Here is a 14,310-nt window from a genome sequence, read left to right as displayed (position 1 = left end):
AGACCCCTTGATCACTAAGCGTTGTGGCATACTATTCATTGCCTCAATTTGCTGTGGCCCAATGAAAACACTCCTTCCTGAGAGAAAAGTCACTGGTCAAGTTAGAACAGTTGAGGACTGAGCCAGCCAGCAGGGACAAGAAGACTGCTGTATCTGCAAATAGGGCAAAAGGGGTTGGAATCGCTCTACATCAGCTAACTGTCCCTATTCCTTTTAGGAAATATAGGTTGGAAGTTGCCCCTGACACTTTCCATCCAGCAGGATCTCAGGTTATCACCAACATTCAGGACCATGTTCTGAGCTATTTTTACTGGCACTGGATCTTTTAGCATATGCATCGTTTTCTGAGCCCAGTGATATATGCCAGAACATTCCAGGGTAGATGTAGGGAAGTCTTCCTTTCCACCCCTTCCCATCATTGAGGTTAAATTCTCCTGGTCGGGTATGGCTATTACAGGTTTTGTAAGAATTTCTAAATGTGGCTGCACATTGTCACAACGATACCTGTGACCACATTGTATGCACAGTCTAAAGATTCAAGTTCAAACCTTTATTTAGGTAATTAGTGACTCACCCAATGGCAAATCTTCACATGGGTATTTTCAAGGATGCATTTGACTGAAAGAACCATAACTACTACCATGACGTCAGACTCGTTCTCTGCATGAGTTACAGTGGCAAACTGGACTAGTGGCACAGATCTTCTTTTGGCATGTACAAAATACCTCATGAGTAATAATCTAAAAGTATGGCTAAAAATCAGTCAGCGGTAGGATCGAATGGACTTTCTTGATTTTACAAAATATGTACTGAATGTCAACCTGCACTCCATCAAATGGACACGTCCGTGAAATCAATACTACATGCAGAGAGTGTTCAGCCAATTAAATGTGTGCAGGCCATACAGTGAAATTCTGAGACACATGCACAACTGCCGCCATGAGCAGAAGTTTGAAGAGCATCAGAAGGAAGGCACTCTCTTTACTGATCGGATGCAAACATTATGCGCTGCACCAATGATTAACTAAACAACGAGCGCTGAATTACTACCAGTAGTTTAGTAACAGCAAGTAGAACACCCTAGTGGTGTTTCTGTGAAACTGATTGGTCAATCTGCGGGCTATACGCACTGGTATAGCTCACAGATTGATTACAGCCCGTAGTTTGGGCTTCATTCACTTATGTGAACACTCAGGGCTAGTGGTGGGCAGGGATGGCAGCACAATTGGACACGTTGGTTGGTGTGTCATTTCGGAACGGAAAGAGTTAACTTTCCGTTTCAGAATGCACATTGCAAAACCACCGTGTCCACGTAGGCACGCATAGGGAAATGAAGCTGGGAAATGAAATGCTTTCATAGCGTTGCACATAAGTAAAAATGGGGCTGACATAAGCTGCACTGCAGCATTGGGTGGAACGTGTGAAGTGAAATCAAATGAAATGATGCGTGCACTTCTGGGCATTCAGTGGAGCAGGGAAGTGCCAATGGAGACGAAGGGCACAGAAAGGTAAGAAAAATGCCAGTTTATTTAATGTATTTGCAGATATGGCTTGCAGATGTATACGAACAGCATGTTTGTGTGCATCAATTGGCACCTAAAATGTGTGTAGTTGGGTGGCGGGGGGTGGGGGGGTTTAGGTGGGTGGAGCAGACCTAAAGTAAACTTTGTGCACAGGACAGACATACCCACACCTGATTTCACTTTGCTATGATATTCCTCCCACCCTATAAAAAAAATGAAACCTGTTTAATTGAAGTATAAAAAATGTCTGCAACAATTATTTACCATTTTGCATTTGTGTTGTACTTTAATTAAACATGTCTCATTTATTCATCTTTAATTAAACAATGAGGGTGTTCTAATAGCTTTATAGACCTGCAGTGAGAGCTGTACCGGGCGTTATGGTCCCTCATACCTCGTTAAAGGCCCTCGCTTTGCTCAGCCTATTAACTTGGTCTTCAGGGCCCATAACGCCCGGTACGGCTCTCACTGCAGGTCTATAAAGCTATATTAACTAAATTAGGTGTATATTTTCTCACATTACACCATCCAAATTTCTACTCTGTGGAAAATTCTTAACATATGTCGGGACATTCTGAAAACCGATCGCAATCTAGAAGAATGTCACAGACTGTATCAAATTATCACAATCGGATGCAAACCCCTACCTTGGAAAACCTCATTAGTGAAAGAGTTCTGTCACACAAAGTACTAGGACAACACTTGGGTGTACAAGTGGATGTTATAAGCATGGCTGGGGTTGTAGTATAGTATCCTGAAGTTTGCCTATTATTTGTCAAGCATATTCAATAAACTACAAAAAGATGTCTGTTACCTATATCACTACATATTTAAGGGAAAAAATAGTTGCAGGATTGTTAAAATGAGATCTTAACGCAACAAAACCATGAAACTTAACCATGAAACCAACTTAACTTTGCAACCCCTGTTGCGCAGCCTATGACTACAATGATGACTTCATATATGACATCACTGATGGCATCACTGATGACAACACTAACTACACTGTATATTACTGATTACATCAATAATGGCATTTGACATAACACAATTAATAAATTAGCTCAGAAAAACTTGATTATCTTAATAACAATTTAGGCCGTGCACTTGGCCATGACAAAAGCTGTAGTCACTGGCCATCATCAAAGGCCATAGCTAGTGGTCAGTTAGTGTTGCAAAATACCAATGTTCATGGTTAAAAGCCATGACTAGTAGCCCATAACTGTGGTAAAATATACAGTGGGCAATGATAAAAGCTGCAGTCCATAGCCATGGCTAAAGGCCACAGCTAGTGCGCATTAATATGTTAGAATATGCAGTCAGCACAGCCAAAGGCCGTGGCCACTGGCTACTATTATGTTGAAGACCAAGCCTAGTGGCCGGTTAGTGTGTATAATTTACAATGGGCACGCCCAGAAGCCTTAGCTAGTGGCTAGTTAGTGTTGTATAATACACAGTGGGCACTGCCATCGCTTCTGGCATGTTAGCATTTTAAAATGGACAATGACAAACGATGTACAAACTGCTCATGGTCAAAGGCCATGTCGTGTAGCTCATTTATATGTTGGAATATATACTGGGCACATCAAAGGTTTTGGCTACTGACCAGTATTGTGCTAAAGGCAAGACTATTAGCTGGTTAGTGTATATAATAGACAGTGGACACGACTGAAGGCTGGAGCCACTGGTGAAAGCCACACTCTATGGTTGGTGGCCTGTTAATAATATTTTAAAATATGCAGTGCTCATGCCTGAAGGCCGTGGCTGGTGTCCATGATTGAAGGTCATGATTAGTCCCATTAAGGTGTTAAAATATATTTGGCAATGCACACTGATCATGGCATAAGGCCATGCTTAATCCCGGTTACTGTTGTAATGTAATGAGTGATGTCATCAGTGATGTCATCGGTGTTGTCATCAATGTGTTCAACAGGGGGTGCGAAGTTAAGGTGGCTCTAGCTGAATTGTCAGTGTTTTTTTGCGTTAAGTTCTCACCTTAACATCTCTGCTCCTTGAATTTCAAGGTTTTTTCTACAATGTATTACAATGTATTAGTCACCTTAACGTCCCTGCAACTATAGTTTTTTCCTTGTATTTTAAGGGTTTTGTTATTTCATAAATAATTGAAATTAATAATGCAGACGATTGGGCTAATGAAAACTATGTATCATGTGTACAATGTAATATAAAAAGAAATTGTGCAACCACATTCCCCCACCAAATCATTCTGTTCTTAAGAAACTTTGTTTGCATATTTGTTTACATTTATATGTACTGTTGATGAATAGAAAGTTATTAAAGTGTATAATTGAACACAAAGACTGCAGTAAATCTTTACAAGACTACTGCCCACATATATATTTAGATATGTTTTTTTTAAAGCGCTTTTATAGCCGCGGCTACCAAGGATGCATGCGTGGCTAAATGCGGCAGCGACTAGGGGGGTTTACCCGCAGCTTAGACAATGGATAACTGTGGCTATAATGAAATACATAAGGGTATGTCGTTTTTTTTTTTAACACACACTGGGCCTCACCACAGGTCTGCCGGTATCCCAGAGGTAATACCGCTGGGACACGCCAGCACAAATAGCGCTACCGCTACTTGGTCTGGCGATATTAGGGCGAGATCACGAGTAGCGGTTGGCCAGTTATTGCCCACTCTGGGGTTGGTGTGTGCTATTAACGCTGGTGGTAATTGCGCCGGCAGTACTAGCACCAAAAACGGCCAAAAATGGGCAGAAAGCAGGATTTTTACCTCCAGCAAAAAGCGCTTGTTCAACACAGTTTCAGCACATACCCTCAAAAACCTGCATATAAAAAATAAAAAGATGAATAAAATACTATTGAATATAGCAGCATATAAGTAAAAGTTGAAAAAAATCTAACACTAGCTGGCATTAAATCTGAGTACATGAGAAATAGTACCAATGTATACCAACTGAAAATAGCAATACATATAACGGACACACATTTTATTAAGGAGCATTAAAATAAAATGTACACAAATAAATGAAAAATAAACTACCACTTAATCTAAATAGGCCCAAAATAATGCCAATAAATACCATCTGATAGCAGTGGAAATGTACCTGACACATTACACCCCAAAAAAACTTTAAAATATTGAAATCTTTACTGGTACTTACCCAACAGCCACACACTCAGCATACTGTAAAGAGGAGTTCTGCAATCAAAATAAGAATACTGCACAAAATACTGCACAACATGGTGGCTTTTATACTTTTCAAAGTGAATACCACAAAACGAGGACTATATGAAAATAAAACTACTAAAATGGATGACACATTTTCATGATAACCTATCACAGACAGCTACACAAATAAAACAATAACAACCAATAACAACCAATCAAACTCACAGAAATCTATTTTACACTCTCGTATCCGCGGCTATTGGACACGGCTATAAATATTACCTTGTAGCCCTGGCTACGCGTACATTTGTTTTGCAAGCTCAAAATCAAACTAAGCCAGCCTTCAAAACTTCAAATGAAACAAGGGAACACCTAAGCACATAAAATGACAAACAGAAATGAAATTATGTGCTATATCATCCACATAACAATATGATTATTGCACTGAAAATGTTACACGCCCACAAACACATGACGTTCCATTTTCCGACGTATATCCACAGCTAAACAGCATGCAATGAATTGATTGAATTGTCTAAATCGGTAGGGTTGGGATGTATGCTGATAGGAACTGTAGAGAGAGAGGCATGTATTACTACCTGCCAACCCTTAGTGCACTCCCAAGGGAATATAATCCCAAAACGTATCGATGTTGCAGGCACGTGAGCTCTAGTAGGACTCTCACTGCTTGCGGTTCTGAATTTAGCTAAGAGTGTCGATCTCTTTTCTCTAGGATTTAAAATTGGTAGGGTAAATGAGTTGGGTAGGTGTGTAATCCCTGCTAACCAATATAGTTGACAAGCAGTTATATCTTCCTTTTTCAATTCACTTCACAAAGTTTTACAACGTGTATATTGATTCTTTGATGTAAGACAATACAACTTTAGGAAAAGTAAAAAGACCCGTAATGGGTTGTTTTTAATCAAACAAAAATAATTTTTTTCTTTCAGTTTACGAAACCTTATTTATAGATATACTCTAAACCATAAGATTCGTTTTTTTTGTATAAATGAGTTCACAAAGTCCCTTTAGGGTAACAACAAAAAGTGATTTTGGGGCAACAACAAGAAATGAAGTCAAACAAATTTCCTGGTTAAAGTCAAAACAAAATAGTATCAAGATATTTCAATGTGTTGCCAACGCGTTGCGGACTTTTCTGACAGTCCATATTCAGGGCTAAATGATACTACTTCTTCCAATAATACATATGTTCTTGGATTCAATTCCTACGGTAAAAACATATAGATAGTATTACACTATAAGTGTTTCAAAACTTGTTCAAAATTAGACAACTTAACAACAAAGGATTACGGTTTGTAATATTACATTTCTGACAGTATAAGACGTTTACTCTTAACGCATCTTTTTCTGATGCCACTGGCACCTTGCTTCCTGATTCTTGGACAACCTCTTGTATAACTGCACCTAATCTGTTCTGTATAGGACACTCGTACTTCATGGAATTTTTCTTTAAAAAAAGTTTCTGGGGAAAACAGGAAGAAATAGTGGGGTGCTTAGTGTGTGGGTCACTGGAGTATGTTTATAAATTTACTAGGTAGACCACTACTTTTAGGGAGGTAAACACAGGGGAATACCTCTCCCCCATGCTTTAGATCTGGCTGTATTATACAAACCAGGTAAGTAGTCTGGCTGTAGTATCCTAGTCAGACTAAAACCAGTCTGGCCTCTTAAAATTACCAAAGAGTTAATGTAATGTAATGATTTAGGATCTAAGAATTCTGCCCATTGAATTCGTATTGTTTGCTACGAGTCTGGCTGTATCACGCCGCTTAGATAAATAGTCTGGCTGTAAAGTACTGGTCAGACTAAATCCAGTCTGGCCTCTTTGACCCTCCACATAGTTTAAATAGTGTAGTGGTTCATAATCAAACAAATTCTGCCTAATAGGTTTGTATCAAGCCTATCTATCACCTTCACATACGGCATACGTGTGTCTTTGGAAGTCCTGAGGTCCACGGAGCATCGGGCGCGGTACTCCGGTCACTTAGCGTTCTTCCTTGTTGCTATTTTATGTGTTGCCAAGGGGGGGTTTGTGCGCATGTCCGTAGGCGGGCTGGACCGCTTTTTCCCAGTGCATGTGCATAGCAGTGATCTCTACCCATCGTCTGTACGCTATCGCATGAGCGGGCTAGACCGCTGAGCAATCGCGCGTGCGTACATGTGGGGACTGATTGGGCTCTTGTCGGGCATGCGCGGATGTGCAGTGTCCAGCCAATACTGCGTCACGTTCGACGTGTCCCATCGCAGTATGGTGCTGATACACCTTGTCTTCGCGCATGCGTGTATGTGTTTCTTACGTTAACTCGGGAGAGGAATGTGCAGAATGTTAGAGGGCTGACCGATGCCACGAAAGGTGACCTGTCATGTCCAATAAAAGTAAGCGGGTCTGTTATATTGAAGGATCCTGTTAGCTTAAAACTATGAATATTACGTAAATTCCTAATGAGGAAATGTATTATGGTAGCCCAGCATGAATGAGTGGGGAGTAGCGCAGATCACTGATCTGCTTGGGTCCCCATGGGCTCCATGCTGTGGCTGGAAACTGGCGTTTGATATTTATAGTTCCACTCAAAGAATAAGAGATTCTATACAGATTGGTATGATCAGTTCAATTTAGTATTACCTACTGTAGTATATGGTTTTATGCGTACTTCACTATAGTGAAAAGCCCACCAGCTCTAGCTCCTGCATCTTTACTACAAGGAAGGTCTATTATTTAGCGCCTTAATGAGTTAATCTCTGCCAATTAGATGGCTCACATTCTAGAGTGGCAGCTAGTGTGTCACAGTTTCATGTTTTGCAACTTCTAAACAAGGATAGTACATTTCAATTCGCATCAAAGCATTTTTAAACATATGCATCAGTTTTTCAACATGTGACTTCAGGCTAGTGGTACATTAGTATTTATAATAGTGTTGCCACTTCCCATGTCAGGTGCTAAGGTCTAGTATGTTTGAAAGAGTCACCTCTTGTACATTTTGCTTGTATTAAGCCCAATTTCGTATGCTAATAGGAACAGTAAAATCCGGCTTCCCTCACCATCCTTTCATTCTGCCCCACTGTAGGCTGGAGCAGGTGGACTGTTTCTGCTCCTATCAGCCTCCTAATGCAGGGGTTATTACTAAAATTAATGATTTGCTACAATTTGCTACATTTCAGATAAAAACATGTAATAATCTAGAAGAAGTGCTTTGATTGTAGGGAAGTACATCTACAGTCTGATTTGCAGTCTCTACCTCTCCTGTCCCCTCCCAGGCCCTCTGCACGGCCCTGGCTTCTCATTTCATCTCTAAAACCCAGGACATCCTGTCCACCCTCTCGTCCTCTCCTCCTTCTCCTTCTACTATATCCTCTACCCCTAGCTCTCCTCTGGCCACCTCTCCTCCCTCTTTCTCTTCCTTTCCTCTGTTCTCCCCTGACAAGGTTTCTAGACAAGTCCAATCTATGAAAATCTTGTCAAAACAGGTTCTTCCCTGATCTTCCAAAACCATCAATGACCACATTGACACCCTTGCGCCAGCCCTGGTTGACTTCTGCGACCATTCCTTCACCACTGGAGTCTTCCCTTCCTTCCCCCTGAAGCACTCTCTTGTGCACCCTCTTCTCAAGAAACCCTCAGCTGACCCCTCCTGCCTGGCAAACTATCACCCGATAGCCATCACTCCTTTCCTGGGCAAACTCCAGGAAAAGCTGGCCATCTCCCAGCTTACAGGGTAATTCATAGAATTTCGCAGAAAAGTGTCGCAAGCGGCTGGCGCAGTGTGTCCGCGTGCGAATGCCTGCGCCAGGCACGTGCGCTAAAACCGATTTCCGCGCACAGCGTATTCATGGATTTCAGGCTCCCAAACCAGCCGTGCCGCAGAGTATCGCAGCGACCCTGCAGCAGCACCAGTAACGCCCCCAAGAACGCCCTCACGCAAGGAAAAGCCATCAAAATCGCTAAATCATCGCAAAGGGCTGCGCTAACCCTGGACCAGTCTACAGGGCTGCCAAACAAGGAACGCAAAGCGGGTAACGTGCATATCAGGGGTACGCGTGAAGTCATACACGCGATTAGCCAGGGTACGTGTACTACAGGGGTACGCGGGAAGTACTACACGCGGTTGGCCAGGGTACGTGTATTACAGGGGTGTGCGGGAAGTTCTACACGCGATTCGGCTGGGTACGTGTATTACAGGGGTGCGCGGGAATTCTCACATGCGATTAGGCCAGGTACGTGTATTACAGGGGTGCGCGGGAATTATCACACGCGATTTGGCCTGGTACGTGTATTACAGGGGTGCGTGGGAAGTTCTACACGCGATTGGCCAGGGTACATGTATTACAGGGGTGCGCGGGAATTCTCACATGCGATTTGGCCAGGTACGTGTATTACAGGAGTGTGCGGGAAGTTGTACACGCGATTCGGCTGGGTACATGTATTACAGGGGTGCGCGGGAATAATCACACGCGATTTGGCCTGGTACGTGTATTACAGGGGTGCGTGGGAAGTTCTACACGCGATTGGCCAGGGTACGTGAATTACAGGGGTGCGCGGGAATTATCACACGCGATTTGGCTTGCTACGTGTATTACAGGGGTGCGTTGGAAGTTCTACACGCGATTGGCCAGGGTACGTGTATTACAGGGGTGTGCGGGAAGTTCTACACGCGATTCGGCTGGGTACGTGTATTACAGGGGTGCGCGGGAATTCTCACATGCGATTTGGCCAGGTACGTGTATTACAGGGGTGCGCGGGAATTATCACACGCGATTTGGCCAGGTACGTGTATTACAGGGGTGTGCGGGAATTATCACACGCAATTAGGCTGGGTGGGTCCTCACAGGTGTTCCCTTTACACCCTCCACGGCCCCTGCAGGCAGCCCACAAAACAGGGGACTACCCTGCACACCTGCTCATGTCCCCCTGCACCCCCACCCCCCAGCAGTGCAGGGGCACCCTCCACCAGGCCCCCACCCATGTCCCCTATCACCCCCACCCCCCAGCCACCAGGGGCACCCTCCACCAGGCCCCCACCCATGTCTCCCAACACCCCCACCCCCCAGCAGTGCAGGGGCACCCTCCACCAGGCCCCCACTCATGTCCCCTATCACCCCCACCCCCCAGCAGTGCAGGGGCACCCTCCACCAGGCCCCCACTCATGTCCCCTATCACCCCCACCCCCCAGCAGTGCAGGGGCACCCTCCACCAGGCCCCCACCCATGTCCCCTATCACCCCCACCCCCCAGCAGTGCAGGGGCACCCTCCACCAGGCCCCCACCCATGTCCCCTATCACCCCCACCCCCCAGCCACCAGGGGCACCCTCCACCAGGCCCCCATCCATGTCCCCTATCACCCCCACCCCCCCGCCACCAGGGGCACCCTCCACCAGGCCCCCACCCATGTCCCCTATCACCCCCACCCCCCAGCAGTGCAGGGGCACCCTCCACCAGGCCCCCACCCATGTCCCCTATCACCCCCACCCCCTAGCCACCAGGGGCACCCTCCACCAGGCCCCCACCCATGTGCCCTATCACCCCCACCCCCCAGCAGTGCAGGGGCACCCTCCACCAGGCCCCCACCCATGTCCCCTATCACCCCCACCCCCCAGCAGTGCAGGGGCACCCTCCACCAGGCCCCCACCCATGTCCCCTATCACCCCCACCCCCCAGCCACCAGGGGCACCCTCCACCAGGCCCCCACCCATGTCCCCTATCACCCCCACCCCCCAGCAGTGCAGGGGCACCCTCCACCAGGCCCCACCCATGTCCCCTATCACCCCCACCCCCCAGCCACCAGGGGCACCCTCCACCAGGCCCCCACTCATGTCCCCTATCACCCCCACCCCCCAGCAGTGCAGGGGCACCCTCCACCAGGCCCCCACCCATGTCTCCTATCACCCCCACCCCCCAGCAGTGCAGGGGCACCCTCCACCAGGCCCCCACCCATGTCCCCTATCACCCCCACCCCCCAGCCACCAGGGGCACCCTCCACCAGGCCCCCACTCATGTCCCCTATCACCCCCACCCCCCGCCACCAGGGGCACCCTCCACCAGGCCCCCACCCATGTCCCCTATCACCCCCACCCCCCAGCAGTGCAGGGGCACCCTCCACCAGGCCCCCACTCATGTCTCCCACCACCCCCACCCCCCAGCCACCAGGGGCACCCTCCACCAGGCCCCCACCCATGTCCCCTATCACCCCCACCCCCCAGCAGTGCAGGGGCTCCCTCCACCAGGCCCCCACTCATGTCTCCCACCACCCCCACCCCCCAGCCACCAGGGGCACCCTCCACCAGGCCCCCACCCATGTCCCCTATCACCCCCACCCCCCAGCAGTGCAGGGGCACCCTGCACCAGGCCCCCACCCATGTCCCCTATCACCCCCACCCCCCAGCAGTGCAGGGGCAGCAGGCAGTCAGGCAGCAGCAGGTGGGAGCGTGCTCGGGGCTCTGGGGGGCAGTAGTTCGGCCTTCCGGGCAGGAGCGTGGTATTCCGTGTGCGTAGGCGTGGCCAGCTTGGTACGGAGTGATTTTGCACATGAAAATCCTGCACGTCAGCGTGAAAACTGAGGAAAGGCCCTCAGCGCGTAAGCGCGTCTGTGACGTGACCCCCACGGGTGTTTCCCACACAGCACGTGATGACAGAGCACACGTGGAAAGACTGCACGTCAGAGTGTAATTGCGTGTGATTGGTGGAAATGGCCCTACACGCAGAAGTGACAAAGCGTGTAATTGGTGGAAATGGCCCTACACGCAGAAGTGACAAAGCGTGTAATTGGTGGAAATGTCCCTACACGCAGAAGTGACAAAGCGTGTAATTGGTGGAAATGGCCCTAGCGCGTACACGCCGCGTAAGTGACGCTGGACGTGTGGCCCTGTATAAAAGCTATGTGTAGAACACGTTTTCCTTGTACGTGCTTTTCGTGGAGAGCGAGTGGGTGAATTCTGTACTTCTTGTCGTTTCACACGCGATTTACTTCACAGCGTTTCAAGTTCGTATTCCCTGTTACCTCTGACAGCTTTTTCTCTTTTCTCGCTTTTACTGGTTTACCTGGGCCTGTTCCCTCAAACAGTGTTCCCTTCTACTGTTGTCCTGTCTCCTCAGCCAGCGTACAAATCTTCTTTTGGCGGGGGTGTTGCCAACCAAACGTGCTCCTTTTACACGCTCGTTTACCAGGCAGACGGTGAGTCACGCACGTATCTAACATCTGTGCTTGCCCCGTGTGTAGCCTACCCCTTCAGAGGTCATTCTAGGCTGCGTGTGACACGCATACGTTCATTCTTGTGTTACTGGGTGCCACAGCGTAGTGCAGGTTTTTTCTTTCTGCACACGTGGTCTAGGAGGGGTTGCGTGCACGTCATCTCCCCTTTTTGGGGCTCCTGTGCGTAGCGTGACCCGTCATCTTTCCCCAGGGGTTACAATCAGCCTTGCAAGAGCACTAGGGTACAATTACCATCTGGTACCCAACCCCAATCCCTTTGACCCCCAATTGCCCAGGACAATAGTTTACAGCCACTCCCATACGCACATTTACATCAGTGCCATGGCTGGGAGGCGAGGATTCCGTAAGGGTGGCAAAGGTGGAAGAGCCACAAGTGGTGGCCGTGGTGGATCCGGTAGGGGACGTGGTCGTTACTTGCAGGGTGAGCCTGGCCCCCCATGTGTGGAGGACCAGTCAAGGGCACCCATAATCCCCCCCCCCTCCCGTTGAGGCTGAGGTGGCTGACACCATCCATGCTCAGCCCTTGTTGGACCAGCCCATTGTGGCACCAGATCTGGCTGACTCCATGGCTGACTTCCAGGTCAGCAGGCCTATGACACGTGCGCTGGTGCACGTTGATGTCACCATGCCACGTGCATCTGGACCAGCAAGGTCATCTGTTGCACCAAGGAGGCAGGGCGGAGAGGCTGCAGGGGCAGCTGCGGCTCCATCCACCCCAGCCCTCACACACCCAGCCAGGATACAGAGTCCACCAGGGCTCCTGCCCCTAGTGTCCAGAGCGGCGCAGGACACTCAGAATCACCACCACCTTCCAAGCGGAAGAGGAAGAGTGCTCGTCCGGCACAGGCTGATGCCCCAGACACGGCTACACAGTCCGGCCCATCCAGGAAGCCCAGCTTCACGGATGACGAACTGAATGCACTTGTCGAGTATGTGTCTGGACATGACAACGAGATGGTCATTGTTGCAGGATCCAAGACCACACCTGCACAACGCCAGGCACACTGGCAGACCGTTGCGGACATCGTAAGTGCCCTTGGAATCGTGAGGCGCACAGCCAATGATTGCTATAAGCGCTGGAATGACCTAAAGCGCAGGGCAAAGAGTAAGCTGGCCTCAAGTCATGCCGCAACACTAGTGACTGGAGGTGGGTCTCCAGTAGTAGACATGGAACTCACTCCACATGAGTCAGTCGCTGGGACCTACGTCACGGAGGAACAGATCCAAGGTGTGGGAGATCTGGCTGATTACGAGGCATTGTCCGGTGAGTGCACATGCATGTGTGTGTCATCCATGTGCATGGTGTGTGTGTGAGGGCTTCTGTTTGTGTGCCAGGTGAGAGTGTGTGCGCCTGAGTCGTATGGGTCAGCCATGTGCTTCATGCAATACTTCCTGCGCAGCTGCATTTGGCCATAGCAGTATCCCTTCTGCCAACAGTAGACATCTAGCCCAACTGCACGCCAGTTGCCCTTGAAGTGTCACCTTGCCACAACATAGTTGCTTATTTTTCACAGTTCATTCAGTCAGTTTGTTTGCATTCCACCACTTTCACTAGGCATGTCGCTGTCCACTAGTCACATGTCTGACATGGCTATGGTAAAGTGGAGTGACTTTGTTACCTGGATATAATTTGTACACACATGTCCCTGTGCAATTGGACCATTTCAGACTGGCAGCTCCAGGTGAAAAATCTGACCTGTTAGAATTAGAAAAGCGATTACATGTGGGAACTGGACTGAATGAATAGGTGCTGCCCTCCTCTCCATCTTCACTCAATAGCAATGGTACATGCCATCTGTGTGATGGCATGTGTGTATCACCTGGCAATCACAGGCCAATGTGTGATGCCACTGCCAGGCAGCATGCAGAAAATGTGTTCATCTTCCATCTTGGTGTCATCAGTGTGTGCCATTTGCCTGCACTTCATACGCAGTGAGGGTGCATGCATGGGAGGGTTTCAGTCATGTGGGACATGTGTCAATCAAGTACTGGTTCTCTTGCTTCTCAGCCCTCATTGTGTGCCATGGTGCTAATGCCTGTTTCCATTTCTTTGTTTTCATGTCTTTGCAGGGGAAGACACACCTGATACTGCTGGGGTTGTGGAGATGGTGCAGACCCAGGAGGGGTCCGAGGGCCGACCAACCACCAGTGAGGGACGTGGTGTGGTGGTGGGGGAGAACCCACAAGTGCTGCAGGTCGTGCTCTCAAGGGGTGTCTCTGGCTGCACCTCCCCCGAGCTGTACTCAGGTGTTGATTCGGATGAGACCTACGTGCCGTCGCAGGTGAGTGTTCCAGGGAGGGATTCTGTTCTGTCTCACCCACCTGCACCAGGGTCAGAACCCTCCATGGGGATGTCAGTCTTGGCAGCTACGCCTTCGGTGGTTACGGATGCAGGGTCACACTCC

Source organism: Ambystoma mexicanum, chromosome 1q, assembly GCF_040938575.1.
Source record: "Ambystoma mexicanum isolate Mex_15411 chromosome 1q, UKY_AmexF1_1, whole genome shotgun sequence".
NCBI classification, from domain to species: domain Eukaryota; kingdom Metazoa; phylum Chordata; class Amphibia; order Caudata; family Ambystomatidae; genus Ambystoma; species Ambystoma mexicanum.
Note: the sequence above shows the minus strand (reverse complement) of the source record.